The following is a 13,778-nucleotide window of genomic DNA, read 5'->3' on the forward strand; positions in this document are numbered from 1 at the left end:
TCTCGCTTACGGCCACACCGGCCTGATCTCGTCTGATCTCGGAAGCTAAGCAGGGTCGGGCCTGGTTAGTACTTGGATGGGAGACCGCCTGGGAATACCAGGTGCTGTAAGCTTTTTGTCACTGCCTTGTGGAATTTCAACTCTTTGTCCGTTTTTTTTCCACAAGGCTGAAATATGTGCCCTCGCTTTGAAATAAGTAAGCAAGGTTAGTTTGTATTTCATCCAACAATCTGTGCTACAAATTATGGCTACAGTATATGCAATTTCTTCCACTTTTTGAGTGACACAAAGATGCTTATCTAAATGGTGAAAATGCAACAGCTGTTAATCAGGCTCACTTTGACTTTACATAGTGCAGCAAGAGATTGTTTCTCGCTTACGGCCACACCGGCCTGATCTCGTCTGATCTCGGAAGCTAAGCAGGGTCGGGCCTGGTTAGTACTTGGATGGGAGACCGCCTGGGAATACCAGGTGCTGTAAGCTTTTTGTCACTGCCTTGTGGAATTTCAACTCTTTGTCCGTTTTTTTTCCACAAGGCTGAAATATGTGCCCTCGCTTTGAAATAAGTAAGCAAGGTTAGTTTGTATTTCATCCAACAATCTGTGCTACAAATTATGGCTACAGTATATGCAATTTCTTCCACTTTTTGAGTGACACAAAGATGCTTATCTAAATGGTGAAAATGCAACAGCTGTTAATCAGGCTCACTTTGACTTTACATAGTGCAGCAAGAGATTGTTTCTCGCTTACGGCCACACCGGCCTGAGTACGCCTGATCTCGTCTGATCTCGGAAGCTAAGCAGGGTCGGGCCTGGTTAGTACTTGGATGGGAGACCGCCTGGGAATACCAGGTGCTGTAAGCTTTTTGTCACTGCCTTGTGGAATTTCAACTCTTTGTCCGTTTTTTTTCCACAAGGCTGAAATATGTGCCCTCGCTTTGAAATAAGTAAGCAAGGTTAGTTTGTATTTCATCCAACAATCTGTGCTACAGTATATGCAATTTCTTCCACTTTTTGAGTGACACAAAGATGCTTATCTAAATGGTGAAAATGCAACAGCTGTTAATCAGGCTCACTTTGACTTTACATAGTGCAGCAAGAGATTGTTTCTCGCTTACGGCCACACCGGCCTGAGTACGCCTGATCTCGTCTGATCTCGGAAGCTAAGCAGGGTCGGGCCTGGTTAGTACTTGGATGGGAGACCGCCTGGGAATACCAGGTGCTGTAAGCTTTTTGTCACTGCCTTGTGGAATTTCAACTCTTTGTCCGTTTTTTTTCCACAAGGCTGAAATATGTGCCCTCGCTTTGAAATAAGTAAGCAAGGTTAGTTTGTATTTCATCCAACAATCTGTGCTACAAATTATGGCTACAGTATATGCAATTTCTTCCACTTTTTGAGTGACACAAAGATGCTTATCTAAATGGTGAAAATGCAACAGCTGTTAATCAGGCTCACTTTGACTTTACATAGTGCAGCAAGAGATTGTTTCTCGCTTACGGCCACACCGGCCTGAGTACGCCTGATCTCGTCTGATCTCGGAAGCTAAGCAGGGTCGGGCCTGGTTAGTACTTGGATGGGAGACCGCCTGGGAATACCAGGTGCTGTAAGCTTTTTGTCACTGCCTTGTGGAATTTCAACTCTTTGTCCGTTTTTTTTCCACAAGGCTGAAATATGTGCCCTCGCTTTGAAATAAGTAAGCAAGGTTAGTTTGTATTTCATCCAACAATCTGTGCTACAGTATATGCAATTTCTTCCACTTTTTGAGTGACACAAAGATGCTTATCTAAATGGTGAAAATGCAACAGCTGTTAATCAGGCTCACTTTGACTTTACATAGTGCAGCAAGAGATTGTTTCTCGCTTACGGCCACACCGGCCTGAGTACGCCTGATCTCGTCTGATCTCGGAAGCTAAGCAGGGTCGGGCCTGGTTAGTACTTGGATGGGAGACCGCCTGGGAATACCAGGTGCTGTAAGCTTTTTGTCACTGCCTTGTGGAATTTCAACTCTTTGTCCGTTTTTTTTCCACAAGGCTGAAATATGTGCCCTCGCTTTGAAATAAGTAAGCAAGGTTAGTTTGTATTTCATCCAACAATCTGTGCTACAGTATATGCAATTTCTTCCACTTTTTGAGTGACACAAAGATGCTTATCTAAATGGTGAAAATGCAACAGCTGTTAATCAGGCTCACTTTGACTTTACATAGTGCAGCAAGAGATTGTTTCTCGCTTACGGCCACACCGGCCTGAGTACGCCTGATCTCGTCTGATCTCGGAAGCTAAGCAGGGTCGGGCCTGGTTAGTACTTGGATGGGAGACCGCCTGGGAATACCAGGTGCTGTAAGCTTTTTGTCACTGCCTTGTGGAATTTCAACTCTTTGTCCGTTTTTTTTCCACAAGGCTGAAATATGTGCCCTCGCTTTGAAATAAGTAAGCAAGGTTAGTTTGTATTTCATCCAACAATCTGTGCTACAAATTATGGCTACAGTATATGCAATTTCTTCCACTTTTTGAGTGACACAAAGATGCTTATCTAAATGGTGAAAATGCAACAGCTGTTAATCAGGCTCACTTTGACTTTACATAGTGCAGCAAGAGATTGTTTCTCGCTTACGGCCACACCGGCCTGATCTCGTCTGATCTCGGAAGCTAAGCAGGGTCGGGCCTGGTTAGTACTTGGATGGGAGACCGCCTGGGAATACCAGGTGCTGTAAGCTTTTTGTCACTGCCTTGTGGAATTTCAACTCTTTGTCCGTTTTTTTTCCACAAGGCTGAAATATGTGCCCTCGCTTTGAAATAAGTAAGCAAGGTTAGTTTGTATTTCATCCAACAATCTGTGCTACAAATTATGGCTACAGTATATGCAATTTCTTCCACTTTTTGAGTGACACAAAGATGCTTATCTAAATGGTGAAAATGCAACAGCTGTTAATCAGGCTCACTTTGACTTTACATAGTGCAGCAAGAGATTGTTTCTCGCTTACGGCCACACCGGCCTGATCTCGTCTGATCTCGGAAGCTAAGCAGGGTCGGGCCTGGTTAGTACTTGGATGGGAGACCGCCTGGGAATACCAGGTGCTGTAAGCTTTTTGTCACTGCCTTGTGGAATTTCAACTCTTTGTCCGTTTTTTTTCCACAAGGCTGAAATATGTGCCCTCGCTTTGAAATAAGTAAGCAAGGTTAGTTTGTATTTCATCCAACAATCTGTGCTACAAATTATGGCTACAGTATATGCAATTTCTTCCACTTTTTGAGTGACACAAAGATGCTTATCTAAATGGTGAAAATGCAACAGCTGTTAATCAGGCTCACTTTGACTTTACATAGTGCAGCAAGAGATTGTTTCTCGCTTACGGCCACACCGGCCTGAGTACGCCTGATCTCGTCTGATCTCGGAAGCTAAGCAGGGTCGGGCCTGGTTAGTACTTGGATGGGAGACCGCCTGGGAATACCAGGTGCTGTAAGCTTTTTGTCACTGCCTTGTGGAATTTCAACTCTTTGTCCGTTTTTTTTCCACAAGGCTGAAATATGTGCCCTCGCTTTGAAATAAGTAAGCAAGGTTAGTTTGTATTTCATCCAACAATCTGTGCTACAGTATATGCAATTTCTTCCACTTTTTGAGTGACACAAAGATGCTTATCTAAATGGTGAAAATGCAACAGCTGTTAATCAGGCTCACTTTGACTTTACATAGTGCAGCAAGAGATTGTTTCTCGCTTACGGCCACACCGGCCTGAGTACGCCTGATCTCGTCTGATCTCGGAAGCTAAGCAGGGTCGGGCCTGGTTAGTACTTGGATGGGAGACCGCCTGGGAATACCAGGTGCTGTAAGCTTTTTGTCACTGCCTTGTGGAATTTCAACTCTTTGTCCGTTTTTTTTCCACAAGGCTGAAATATGTGCCCTCGCTTTGAAATAAGTAAGCAAGGTTAGTTTGTATTTCATCCAACAATCTGTGCTACAAATTATGGCTACAGTATATGCAATTTCTTCCACTTTTTGAGTGACACAAAGATGCTTATCTAAATGGTGAAAATGCAACAGCTGTTAATCAGGCTCACTTTGACTTTACATAGTGCAGCAAGAGATTGTTTCTCGCTTACGGCCACACCGGCCTGAGTACGCCTGATCTCGTCTGATCTCGGAAGCTAAGCAGGGTCGGGCCTGGTTAGTACTTGGATGGGAGACCGCCTGGGAATACCAGGTGCTGTAAGCTTTTTGTCACTGCCTTGTGGAATTTCAACTCTTTGTCCGTTTTTTTTCCACAAGGCTGAAATATGTGCCCTCGCTTTGAAATAAGTAAGCAAGGTTAGTTTGTATTTCATCCAACAATCTGTGCTACAAATTATGGCTACAGTATATGCAATTTCTTCCACTTTTTGAGTGACACAAAGATGCTTATCTAAATGGTGAAAATGCAACAGCTGTTAATCAGGCTCACTTTGACTTTACATAGTGCAGCAAGAGATTGTTTCTCGCTTACGGCCACACCGGCCTGAGTACGCCTGATCTCGTCTGATCTCGGAAGCTAAGCAGGGTCGGGCCTGGTTAGTACTTGGATGGGAGACCGCCTGGGAATACCAGGTGCTGTAAGCTTTTTGTCACTGCCTTGTGGAATTTCAACTCTTTGTCCGTTTTTTTTCCACAAGGCTGAAATATGTGCCCTCGCTTTGAAATAAGTAAGCAAGGTTAGTTTGTATTTCATCCAACAATCTGTGCTACAAATTATGGCTACAGTATATGCAATTTCTTCCACTTTTTGAGTGACACAAAGATGCTTATCTAAATGGTGAAAATGCAACAGCTGTTAATCAGGCTCACTTTGACTTTACATAGTGCAGCAAGAGATTGTTTCTCGCTTACGGCCACACCGGCCTGAGTACGCCTGATCTCGTCTGATCTCGGAAGCTAAGCAGGGTCGGGCCTGGTTAGTACTTGGATGGGAGACCGCCTGGGAATACCAGGTGCTGTAAGCTTTTTGTCACTGCCTTGTGGAATTTCAACTCTTTGTCCGTTTTTTTTCCACAAGGCTGAAATATGTGCCCTCGCTTTGAAATAAGTAAGCAAGGTTAGTTTGTATTTCATCCAACAATCTGTGCTACAAATTATGGCTACAGTATATGCAATTTCTTCCACTTTTTGAGTGACACAAAGATGCTTATCTAAATGGTGAAAATGCAACAGCTGTTAATCAGGCTCACTTTGACTTTACATAGTGCAGCAAGAGATTGTTTCTCGCTTACGGCCACACCGGCCTGAGTACGCCTGATCTCGTCTGATCTCGGAAGCTAAGCAGGGTCGGGCCTGGTTAGTACTTGGATGGGAGACCGCCTGGGAATACCAGGTGCTGTAAGCTTTTTGTCACTGCCTTGTGGAATTTCAACTCTTTGTCCGTTTTTTTTCCACAAGGCTGAAATATGTGCCCTCGCTTTGAAATAAGTAAGCAAGGTTAGTTTGTATTTCATCCAACAATCTGTGCTACAAATTATGGCTACAGTATATGCAATTTCTTCCACTTTTTGAGTGACACAAAGATGCTTATCTAAATGGTGAAAATGCAACAGCTGTTAATCAGGCTCACTTTGACTTTACATAGTGCAGCAAGAGATTGTTTCTCGCTTACGGCCACACCGGCCTGAGTACGCCTGATCTCGTCTGATCTCGGAAGCTAAGCAGGGTCGGGCCTGGTTAGTACTTGGATGGGAGACCGCCTGGGAATACCAGGTGCTGTAAGCTTTTTGTCACTGCCTTGTGGAATTTCAACTCTTTGTCCGTTTTTTTTCCACAAGGCTGAAATATGTGCCCTCGCTTTGAAATAAGTAAGCAAGGTTAGTTTGTATTTCATCCAACAATCTGTGCTACAAATTATGGCTACAGTATATGCAATTTCTTCCACTTTTTGAGTGACACAAAGATGCTTATCTAAATGGTGAAAATGCAACAGCTGTTAATCAGGCTCACTTTGACTTTACATAGTGCAGCAAGAGATTGTTTCTCGCTTACGGCCACACCGGCCTGAGTACGCCTGATCTCGTCTGATCTCGGAAGCTAAGCAGGGTCGGGCCTGGTTAGTACTTGGATGGGAGACCGCCTGGGAATACCAGGTGCTGTAAGCTTTTTGTCACTGCCTTGTGGAATTTCAACTCTTTGTCCGTTTTTTTTCCACAAGGCTGAAATATGTGCCCTCGCTTTGAAATAAGTAAGCAAGGTTAGTTTGTATTTCATCCAACAATCTGTGCTACAAATTATGGCTACAGTATATGCAATTTCTTCCACTTTTTGAGTGACACAAAGATGCTCATCTAAATGGTGAAAATGCAACAGCTGTTAATCAGGCTCACTTTGACTTTACATAGTGCAGCAAGAGATTGTTTCTCGCTTACGGCCACACCGGCCTGAGTACGCCTGATCTCGTCTGATCTCGGAAGCTAAGCAGGGTCGGGCCTGGTTAGTACTTGGATGGGAGACCGCCTGGGAATACCAGGTGCTGTAAGCTTTTTGTCACTGCCTTGTGGAATTTCAACTCTTTGTCCGTTTTTTTTCCACAAGGCTGAAATATGTGCCCTCGCTTTGAAATAAGTAAGCAAGGTTAGTTTGTATTTCATCCAACAATCTGTGCTACAAATTATGGCTACAGTATATGCAATTTCTTCCACTTTTTGAGTGACACAAAGATGCTTATCTAAATGGTGAAAATGCAACAGCTGTTAATCAGGCTCACTTTGACTTTACATAGTGCAGCAAGAGATTGTTTCTCGCTTACGGCCACACCGGCCTGAGTACGCCTGATCTCGTCTGATCTCGGAAGCTAAGCAGGGTCGGGCCTGGTTAGTACTTGGATGGGAGACCGCCTGGGAATACCAGGTGCTGTAAGCTTTTTGTCACTGCCTTGTGGAATTTCAACTCTTTGTCCGTTTTTTTTCCACAAGGCTGAAATATGTGCCCTCGCTTTGAAATAAGTAAGCAAGGTTAGTTTGTATTTCATCCAACAATCTGTGCTACAAATTATGGCTACAGTATATGCAATTTCTTCCACTTTTTGAGTGACACAAAGATGCTTATCTAAATGGTGAAAATGCAACAGCTGTTAATCAGGCTCACTTTGACTTTACATAGTGCAGCAAGAGATTGTTTCTCGCTTACGGCCACACCGGCCTGAGTACGCCTGATCTCGTCTGATCTCGGAAGCTAAGCAGGGTCGGGCCTGGTTAGTACTTGGATGGGAGACCGCCTGGGAATACCAGGTGCTGTAAGCTTTTTGTCACTGCCTTGTGGAATTTCAACTCTTTGTCCGTTTTTTTTCCACAAGGCTGAAATATGTGCCCTCGCTTTGAAATAAGTAAGCAAGGTTAGTTTGTATTTCATCCAACAATCTGTGCTACAAATTATGGCTACAGTATATGCAATTTCTTCCACTTTTTGAGTGACACAAAGATGCTTATCTAAATGGTGAAAATGCAACAGCTGTTAATCAGGCTCACTTTGACTTTACATAGTGCAGCAAGAGATTGTTTCTCGCTTACGGCCACACCGGCCTGAGTACGCCTGATCTCGTCTGATCTCGGAAGCTAAGCAGGGTCGGGCCTGGTTAGTACTTGGATGGGAGACCGCCTGGGAATACCAGGTGCTGTAAGCTTTTTGTCACTGCCTTGTGGAATTTCAACTCTTTGTCCGTTTTTTTTCCACAAGGCTGAAATATGTGCCCTCGCTTTGAAATAAGTAAGCAAGGTTAGTTTGTATTTCATCCAACAATCTGTGCTACAAATTATGGCTACAGTATATGCAATTTCTTCCACTTTTTGAGTGACACAAAGATGCTCATCTAAATGGTGAAAATGCAACAGCTGTTAATCAGGCTCACTTTGACTTTACATAGTGCAGCAAGAGATTGTTTCTCGCTTACGGCCACACCGGCCTGAGTACGCCTGATCTCGTCTGATCTCGGAAGCTAAGCAGGGTCGGGCCTGGTTAGTACTTGGATGGGAGACCGCCTGGGAATACCAGGTGCTGTAAGCTTTTTGTCACTGCCTTGTGGAATTTCAACTCTTTGTCCGTTTTTTTTCCACAAGGCTGAAATATGTGCCCTCGCTTTGAAATAAGTAAGCAAGGTTAGTTTGTATTTCATCCAACAATCTGTGCTACAAATTATGGCTACAGTATATGCAATTTCTTCCACTTTTTGAGTGACACAAAGATGCTTATCTAAATGGTGAAAATGCAACAGCTGTTAATCAGGCTCACTTTGACTTTACATAGTGCAGCAAGAGATTGTTTCTCGCTTACGGCCACACCGGCCTGAGTACGCCTGATCTCGTCTGATCTCGGAAGCTAAGCAGGGTCGGGCCTGGTTAGTACTTGGATGGGAGACCGCCTGGGAATACCAGGTGCTGTAAGCTTTTTGTCACTGCCTTGTGGAATTTCAACTCTTTGTCCGTTTTTTTTCCACAAGGCTGAAATATGTGCCCTCGCTTTGAAATAAGTAAGCAAGGTTAGTTTGTATTTCATCCAACAATCTGTGCTACAAATTATGGCTACAGTATATGCAATTTCTTCCACTTTTTGAGTGACACAAAGATGCTTATCTAAATGGTGAAAATGCAACAGCTGTTAATCAGGCTCACTTTGACTTTACATAGTGCAGCAAGAGATTGTTTCTCGCTTACGGCCACACCGGCCTGATCTCGTCTGATCTCGGAAGCTAAGCAGGGTCGGGCCTGGTTAGTACTTGGATGGGAGACCGCCTGGGAATACCAGGTGCTGTAAGCTTTTTGTCACTGCCTTGTGGAATTTCAACTCTTTGTCCGTTTTTTTTCCACAAGGCTGAAATATGTGCCCTCGCTTTGAAATAAGTAAGCAAGGTTAGTTTGTATTTCATCCAACAATCTGTGCTACAGTATATGCAATTTCTTCCACTTTTTGAGTGACACAAAGATGCTTATCTAAATGGTGAAAATGCAACAGCTGTTAATCAGGCTCACTTTGACTTTACATAGTGCAGCAAGAGATTGTTTCTCGCTTACGGCCACACCGGCCTGAGTACGCCTGATCTCGTCTGATCTCGGAAGCTAAGCAGGGTCGGGCCTGGTTAGTACTTGGATGGGAGACCGCCTGGGAATACCAGGTGCTGTAAGCTTTTTGTCACTGCCTTGTGGAATTTCAACTCTTTGTCCGTTTTTTTTCCACAAGGCTGAAATATGTGCCCTCGCTTTGAAATAAGTAAGCAAGGTTAGTTTGTATTTCATCCAACAATCTGTGCTACAAATTATGGCTACAGTATATGCAATTTCTTCCACTTTTTGAGTGACACAAAGATGCTTATCTAAATGGTGAAAATGCAACAGCTGTTAATCAGGCTCACTTTGACTTTACATAGTGCAGCAAGAGATTGTTTCTCGCTTACGGCCACACCGGCCTGATCTCGTCTGATCTCGGAAGCTAAGCAGGGTCGGGCCTGGTTAGTACTTGGATGGGAGACCGCCTGGGAATACCAGGTGCTGTAAGCTTTTTGTCACTGCCTTGTGGAATTTCAACTCTTTGTCCGTTTTTTCCCACAAGGTTGAAATATGTGCCCTCGCTTTGAAATAAGTAAGCAAGGTTAGTTTGTATTTCATCCAACAATCTGTGCTACAAATTATGGCTACAGTATATGCAATTTCTTCCACTTTTTGAGTGACACAAAGATGCTTATCTAAATGGTGAAAATGCAACAGCTGTTAATCAGGCTCACTTTGACTTTACATAGTGCAGCAAGAGATTGTTTCTCGCTTACGGCCACACCGGCCTGAGTACGCCTGATCTCGTCTGATCTCGGAAGCTAAACAGGGTCGGGCCTGGTTAGTACTTGGATGGGAGACCGCCTGGGAATACCAGGTGCTGTAAGCTTTTTGTCACTGCCTTGTGGAATTTCAACTCTTTGTCCGTTTTTTTTCCACAAGGCTGAAATATGTGCCCTCGCTTTGAAATAAGTAAGCAAGGTTAGTTTGTATTTCATCCAACAATCTGTGCTACAAATTATGGCTACAGTATATGCAATTTCTTCCACTTTTTGAGTGACACAAAGATGCTTATCTAAATGGTGAAAATGCAACAGCTGTTAATCAGGCTCACTTTGACTTTACATAGTGCAGCAAGAGATTGTTTCTCGCTTACGGCCACACCGGCCTGATCTCGTCTGATCTCGGAAGCTAAGCAGGGTCGGGCCTGGTTAGTACTTGGATGGGAGACCGCCTGGGAATACCAGGTGCTGTAAGCTTTTTGTCACTGCCTTGTGGAATTTCAACTCTTTGTCCGTTTTTTTTCCACAAGGCTGAAATATGTGCCCTCGCTTTGAAATAAGTAAGCAAGGTTAGTTTGTATTTCATCCAACAATCTGTGCTACAAATTATGGCTACAGTATATGCAATTTCTTCCACTTTTTGAGTGACACAAAGATGCTTATCTAAATGGTGAAAATGCAACAGCTGTTAATCAGGCTCACTTTGACTTTACATAGTGCAGCAAGAGATTATTTCTCGCTTACGGCCACACCGGCCTGAGTACGCCTGATCTCGTCTGATCTCGGAAGCTAAGCAGGGTCGGGCCTGGTTAGTACTTGGATGGGAGACCGCCTGGGAATACCAGGTGCTGTAAGCTTTTTGTCACTGCCTTGTGGAATTTCAACTCTTTGTCCGTTTTTTTTCCACAAGGCTGAAATATGTGCCCTCGCTTTGAAATAAGTAAGCAAGGTTAGTTTGTATTTCATCCAACAATCTGTGCTACAAATTATGGCTACAGTATATGCAATTTCTTCCACTTTTTGAGTGACACAAAGATGCTTATCTAAATGGTGAAAATGCAACAGCTGTTAATCAGGCTCACTTTGACTTTACATAGTGCAGCAAGAGATTGTTTCTCGCTTACGGCCACACCGGCCTGATCTCGTCTGATCTCGGAAGCTAAGCAGGGTCGGGTCTGGTTAGTACTTGGATGGGAGACCGCCTGGGAATACCAGGTGCTGTAAGCTTTTTGTCACTGCCTTGTGGAATTTCAACTCTTTGTCCGTTTTTTCCCACAAGGTTGAAATATGTGCCCTCGCTTTGAAATAAGTAAGCAAGGTTAGTTTGTATTTCATCCAACAATCTGTGCTACAAATTATGGCTACAGTATATGCAATTTCTTCCACTTTTTGAGTGACACAAAGATGCTTATCTAAATGGTGAAAATGCAACAGCTGTTAATCAGGCTCACTTTGACTTTACATAGTGCAGCAAGAGATTGTTTCTCGCTTACGGCCACACCGGCCTGAGTACGCCTGATCTCGGAAGCTAAGCAGGGTCGGGCCTGGTTAGTACTTGGATGGGAGACCGCCTGGGAATACCAGGTGCTGTAAGCTTTTTGTCACTGCCTTGTGGAATTTCAACTCTTTGTCCGTTTTTTTTCCACAAGGCTGAAATATGTGCCCTCGCTTTGAAATAAGTAAGCAAGGTTAGTTTGTATTTCATCCAACAATCTGTGCTACAAATTATGGCTACAGTATATGCAATTTCTTCCACTTTTTGAGTGACACAAAGATGCTTATCTAAATGGTGAAAATGCAACAGCTGTTAATCAGGCTCACTTTGACTTTACATAGTGCAGCAAGAGATTGTTTCTCGCTTACGGCCACACCGGCCTGATCTCGTCTGATCTCGGAAGCTAAGCAGGGTCGGGCCTGGTTAGTACTTGGATGGGAGACCGCCTGGGAATACCAGGTGCTGTAAGCTTTTTGTCACTGCCTTGTGGAATTTCAACTCTTTGTCCGTTTTTTCCCACAAGGTTGAAATATGTGCCCTCGCTTTGAAATAAGTAAGCAAGGTTAGTTTGTATTTCATCCAACAATCTGTGCTACAAATTATGGCTACAGTATATGCAATTTCTTCCACTTTTTGAGTGACACAAAGATGCTCATCTAAATGGTGAAAATGCAACAGCTGTTAATCAGGCTCACTTTGACTTTACATAGTGCAGCAAGAGATTGTTTCTCGCTTACGGCCACACCGGCCTGAGTACGCCTGATCTCGTCTGATCTCGGAAGCTAAGCAGGGTCGGGCCTGGTTAGTACTTGGATGGGAGACCGCCTGGGAATACCAGGTGCTGTAAGCTTTTTGTCACTGCCTTGTGGAATTTCAACTCTTTGTCCGTTTTTTTTCCACAAGGCTGAAATATGTGCCCTCGCTTTGAAATAAGTAAGCAAGGTTAGTTTGTATTTCATCCAACAATCTGTGCTACAAATTATGGCTACAGTATATGCAATTTCTTCCACTTTTTGAGTGACACAAAGATGCTTATCTAAATGGTGAAAATGCAACAGCTGTTAATCAGGCTCACTTTGACTTTACATAGTGCAGCAAGAGATTGTTTCTCGCTTACGGCCACACCGGCCTGATCTCGTCTGATCTCGGAAGCTAAGCAGGGTCGGGCCTGGTTAGTACTTGGATGGGAGACCGCCTGGGAATACCAGGTGCTGTAAGCTTTTTGTCACTGCCTTGTGGAATTTCAACTCTTTGTCCGTTTTTTCCCACAAGGTTGAAATATGTGCCCTCGCTTTGAAATAAGTAAGCAAGGTTAGTTTGTATTTCATCCAACAATCTGTGCTACAAATTATGGCTACAGTATATGCAATTTCTTCCACTTTTTGAGTGACACAAAGATGCTTATCTAAATGGTGAAAATGCAACAGCTGTTAATCAGGCTCACTTTGACTTTACATAGTGCAGCAAGAGATTGTTTCTCGCTTACGGCCACACCGGCCTGAGTACGCCTGATCTCGTCTGATCTCGGAAGCTAAGCAGGGTCGGGCCTGGTTAGTACTTGGATGGGAGACCGCCTGGGAATACCAGGTGCTGTAAGCTTTTTGTCACTGCCTTGTGGAATTTCAACTCTTTGTCCGTTTTTTTTCCACAAGGCTGAAATATGTGCCCTCGCTTTGAAATAAGTAAGCAAGGTTAGTTTGTATTTCATCCAACAATCTGTGCTACAAATTATGGCTACAGTATATGCAATTTCTTCCACTTTTTGAGTGACACAAAGATGCTTATCTAAATGGTGAAAATGCAACAGCTGTTAATCAGGCTCACTTTGACTTTACATAGTGCAGCAAGAGATTGTTTCTCGCTTACGGCCACACCGGCCTGATCTCGTCTGATCTCGGAAGCTAAGCAGGGTCGGGCCTGGTTAGTACTTGGATGGGAGACCGCCTGGGAATACCAGGTGCTGTAAGCTTTTTGTCACTGCCTTGTGGAATTTCAACTCTTTGTCCGTTTTTTTTCCACAAGGCTGAAATATGTGCCCTCGCTTTGAAATAAGTAAGCAAGGTTAGTTTGTATTTCATCCAACAATCTGTGCTACAAATTATGGCTACAGTATATGCAATTTCTTCCACTTTTTGAGTGACACAAAGATGCTTATCTAAATGGTGAAAATGCAACAGCTGTTAATCAGGCTCACTTTGACTTTACATAGTGCAGCAAGAGATTGTTTCTCGCTTACGGCCACACCGGCCTGAGTACGCCTGATCTCGTCTGATCTCGGAAGCTAAGCAGGGTCGGGCCTGGTTAGTACTTGGATGGGAGACCGCCTGGGAATACCAGGTGCTGTAAGCTTTTTGTCACTGCCTTGTGGAATTTCAACTCTTTGTCCGTTTTTTTTCCACAAGGCTGAAATATGTGCCCTCGCTTTGAAATAAGTAAGCAAGGTTAGTTTGTATTTCATCCAACAATCTGTGCTACAAATTATGGCTACAGTATATGCAATTTCTTCCACTTTT

At 43.7% G+C, this 13,778-nt stretch overlaps 25 non-coding genes and 12 pseudogenes across 25 annotated transcripts; all 37 read left to right on the plus strand.

Annotated features, from left to right (window-relative positions):
• The first annotated feature begins 4 nt into the window (after positions 1-4).
• LOC149969130 (5S ribosomal RNA) lies at positions 5-113 on the plus strand (annotated as a pseudogene).
• Positions 114-374: 261 nt separating this feature from the next.
• On the plus strand, positions 375-483 carry LOC149969131 (5S ribosomal RNA; annotated as a pseudogene).
• A 261-nt stretch (positions 484-744) lies between these two features.
• LOC149969132 (5S ribosomal RNA) lies at positions 745-863 on the plus strand. Its single transcript, XR_016494562.1, has one exon. It is a non-coding gene; the product is annotated as a 5S ribosomal RNA (ribosomal RNA).
• Positions 864-1,111: 248 nt separating this feature from the next.
• On the plus strand, positions 1,112-1,230 carry LOC149969133 (5S ribosomal RNA). Its single transcript, XR_016494573.1, has one exon. It is a non-coding gene; the product is annotated as a 5S ribosomal RNA (ribosomal RNA).
• Positions 1,231-1,491: 261 nt separating this feature from the next.
• LOC149969134 (5S ribosomal RNA) lies at positions 1,492-1,610 on the plus strand. Its single transcript, XR_016494530.1, has one exon. It is a non-coding gene; the product is annotated as a 5S ribosomal RNA (ribosomal RNA).
• Positions 1,611-1,858: 248 nt separating this feature from the next.
• Positions 1,859-1,977, plus strand: LOC149969135 (5S ribosomal RNA). The gene has a single exon (XR_016494531.1). It is a non-coding gene; the product is annotated as a 5S ribosomal RNA (ribosomal RNA).
• Positions 1,978-2,225: 248 nt separating this feature from the next.
• Positions 2,226-2,344, plus strand: LOC149969136 (5S ribosomal RNA). Its single transcript, XR_016494532.1, has one exon. It is a non-coding gene; the product is annotated as a 5S ribosomal RNA (ribosomal RNA).
• Positions 2,345-2,605: 261 nt separating this feature from the next.
• Positions 2,606-2,714, plus strand: LOC149969137 (5S ribosomal RNA; annotated as a pseudogene).
• Positions 2,715-2,975: 261 nt separating this feature from the next.
• Positions 2,976-3,084, plus strand: LOC149969138 (5S ribosomal RNA; annotated as a pseudogene).
• A 261-nt stretch (positions 3,085-3,345) lies between these two features.
• On the plus strand, positions 3,346-3,464 carry LOC149969139 (5S ribosomal RNA). Its single transcript, XR_016494533.1, has one exon. It is a non-coding gene; the product is annotated as a 5S ribosomal RNA (ribosomal RNA).
• Positions 3,465-3,712: 248 nt separating this feature from the next.
• On the plus strand, positions 3,713-3,831 carry LOC149969140 (5S ribosomal RNA). The gene has a single exon (XR_016494534.1). It is a non-coding gene; the product is annotated as a 5S ribosomal RNA (ribosomal RNA).
• A 261-nt stretch (positions 3,832-4,092) lies between these two features.
• On the plus strand, positions 4,093-4,211 carry LOC149969141 (5S ribosomal RNA). The gene has a single exon (XR_016494535.1). It is a non-coding gene; the product is annotated as a 5S ribosomal RNA (ribosomal RNA).
• A 261-nt stretch (positions 4,212-4,472) lies between these two features.
• Positions 4,473-4,591, plus strand: LOC149969142 (5S ribosomal RNA). The gene has a single exon (XR_016494536.1). It is a non-coding gene; the product is annotated as a 5S ribosomal RNA (ribosomal RNA).
• A 261-nt stretch (positions 4,592-4,852) lies between these two features.
• LOC149969143 (5S ribosomal RNA) lies at positions 4,853-4,971 on the plus strand. The gene has a single exon (XR_016494537.1). It is a non-coding gene; the product is annotated as a 5S ribosomal RNA (ribosomal RNA).
• A 261-nt stretch (positions 4,972-5,232) lies between these two features.
• LOC149969144 (5S ribosomal RNA) lies at positions 5,233-5,351 on the plus strand. Its single transcript, XR_016494538.1, has one exon. It is a non-coding gene; the product is annotated as a 5S ribosomal RNA (ribosomal RNA).
• A 261-nt stretch (positions 5,352-5,612) lies between these two features.
• Positions 5,613-5,731, plus strand: LOC149969145 (5S ribosomal RNA). Its single transcript, XR_016494539.1, has one exon. It is a non-coding gene; the product is annotated as a 5S ribosomal RNA (ribosomal RNA).
• Positions 5,732-5,992: 261 nt separating this feature from the next.
• On the plus strand, positions 5,993-6,111 carry LOC149969146 (5S ribosomal RNA). The gene has a single exon (XR_016494541.1). It is a non-coding gene; the product is annotated as a 5S ribosomal RNA (ribosomal RNA).
• Positions 6,112-6,372: 261 nt separating this feature from the next.
• Positions 6,373-6,491, plus strand: LOC149969147 (5S ribosomal RNA). Its single transcript, XR_016494542.1, has one exon. It is a non-coding gene; the product is annotated as a 5S ribosomal RNA (ribosomal RNA).
• Positions 6,492-6,752: 261 nt separating this feature from the next.
• LOC149969148 (5S ribosomal RNA) lies at positions 6,753-6,871 on the plus strand. The gene has a single exon (XR_016494543.1). It is a non-coding gene; the product is annotated as a 5S ribosomal RNA (ribosomal RNA).
• A 261-nt stretch (positions 6,872-7,132) lies between these two features.
• On the plus strand, positions 7,133-7,251 carry LOC149969149 (5S ribosomal RNA). The gene has a single exon (XR_016494544.1). It is a non-coding gene; the product is annotated as a 5S ribosomal RNA (ribosomal RNA).
• A 261-nt stretch (positions 7,252-7,512) lies between these two features.
• LOC149969150 (5S ribosomal RNA) lies at positions 7,513-7,631 on the plus strand. Its single transcript, XR_016494545.1, has one exon. It is a non-coding gene; the product is annotated as a 5S ribosomal RNA (ribosomal RNA).
• A 261-nt stretch (positions 7,632-7,892) lies between these two features.
• LOC149969151 (5S ribosomal RNA) lies at positions 7,893-8,011 on the plus strand. The gene has a single exon (XR_016494546.1). It is a non-coding gene; the product is annotated as a 5S ribosomal RNA (ribosomal RNA).
• Positions 8,012-8,272: 261 nt separating this feature from the next.
• On the plus strand, positions 8,273-8,391 carry LOC149969152 (5S ribosomal RNA). The gene has a single exon (XR_016494547.1). It is a non-coding gene; the product is annotated as a 5S ribosomal RNA (ribosomal RNA).
• Positions 8,392-8,652: 261 nt separating this feature from the next.
• On the plus strand, positions 8,653-8,761 carry LOC149969153 (5S ribosomal RNA; annotated as a pseudogene).
• Positions 8,762-9,009: 248 nt separating this feature from the next.
• Positions 9,010-9,128, plus strand: LOC149969154 (5S ribosomal RNA). Its single transcript, XR_016494548.1, has one exon. It is a non-coding gene; the product is annotated as a 5S ribosomal RNA (ribosomal RNA).
• Positions 9,129-9,389: 261 nt separating this feature from the next.
• LOC149969155 (5S ribosomal RNA) lies at positions 9,390-9,498 on the plus strand (annotated as a pseudogene).
• Positions 9,499-9,758: 260 nt separating this feature from the next.
• On the plus strand, positions 9,759-9,877 carry LOC149969156 (5S ribosomal RNA). The gene has a single exon (XR_016494567.1). It is a non-coding gene; the product is annotated as a 5S ribosomal RNA (ribosomal RNA).
• Positions 9,878-10,138: 261 nt separating this feature from the next.
• LOC149969157 (5S ribosomal RNA) lies at positions 10,139-10,247 on the plus strand (annotated as a pseudogene).
• Positions 10,248-10,508: 261 nt separating this feature from the next.
• On the plus strand, positions 10,509-10,627 carry LOC149969158 (5S ribosomal RNA). Its single transcript, XR_016494549.1, has one exon. It is a non-coding gene; the product is annotated as a 5S ribosomal RNA (ribosomal RNA).
• A 261-nt stretch (positions 10,628-10,888) lies between these two features.
• On the plus strand, positions 10,889-10,997 carry LOC149969159 (5S ribosomal RNA; annotated as a pseudogene).
• Positions 10,998-11,257: 260 nt separating this feature from the next.
• Positions 11,258-11,366, plus strand: LOC149969160 (5S ribosomal RNA; annotated as a pseudogene).
• Positions 11,367-11,627: 261 nt separating this feature from the next.
• Positions 11,628-11,736, plus strand: LOC149969161 (5S ribosomal RNA; annotated as a pseudogene).
• A 260-nt stretch (positions 11,737-11,996) lies between these two features.
• On the plus strand, positions 11,997-12,115 carry LOC149969162 (5S ribosomal RNA). Its single transcript, XR_016494550.1, has one exon. It is a non-coding gene; the product is annotated as a 5S ribosomal RNA (ribosomal RNA).
• A 261-nt stretch (positions 12,116-12,376) lies between these two features.
• Positions 12,377-12,485, plus strand: LOC149969163 (5S ribosomal RNA; annotated as a pseudogene).
• A 260-nt stretch (positions 12,486-12,745) lies between these two features.
• Positions 12,746-12,864, plus strand: LOC149969164 (5S ribosomal RNA). The gene has a single exon (XR_016494552.1). It is a non-coding gene; the product is annotated as a 5S ribosomal RNA (ribosomal RNA).
• Positions 12,865-13,125: 261 nt separating this feature from the next.
• LOC149969165 (5S ribosomal RNA) lies at positions 13,126-13,234 on the plus strand (annotated as a pseudogene).
• Positions 13,235-13,495: 261 nt separating this feature from the next.
• Positions 13,496-13,614, plus strand: LOC149969166 (5S ribosomal RNA). Its single transcript, XR_016494553.1, has one exon. It is a non-coding gene; the product is annotated as a 5S ribosomal RNA (ribosomal RNA).
• The last annotated feature ends 164 nt before the right edge of the window (positions 13,615-13,778 follow it).

This window comes from Oncorhynchus mykiss, unplaced genomic scaffold (genome assembly GCF_057628025.1).
Source record: "Oncorhynchus mykiss isolate SJ-2025 unplaced genomic scaffold, ASM5762802v1 scaffold112, whole genome shotgun sequence".
Classification (NCBI taxonomy): domain Eukaryota; kingdom Metazoa; phylum Chordata; class Actinopteri; order Salmoniformes; family Salmonidae; genus Oncorhynchus; species Oncorhynchus mykiss.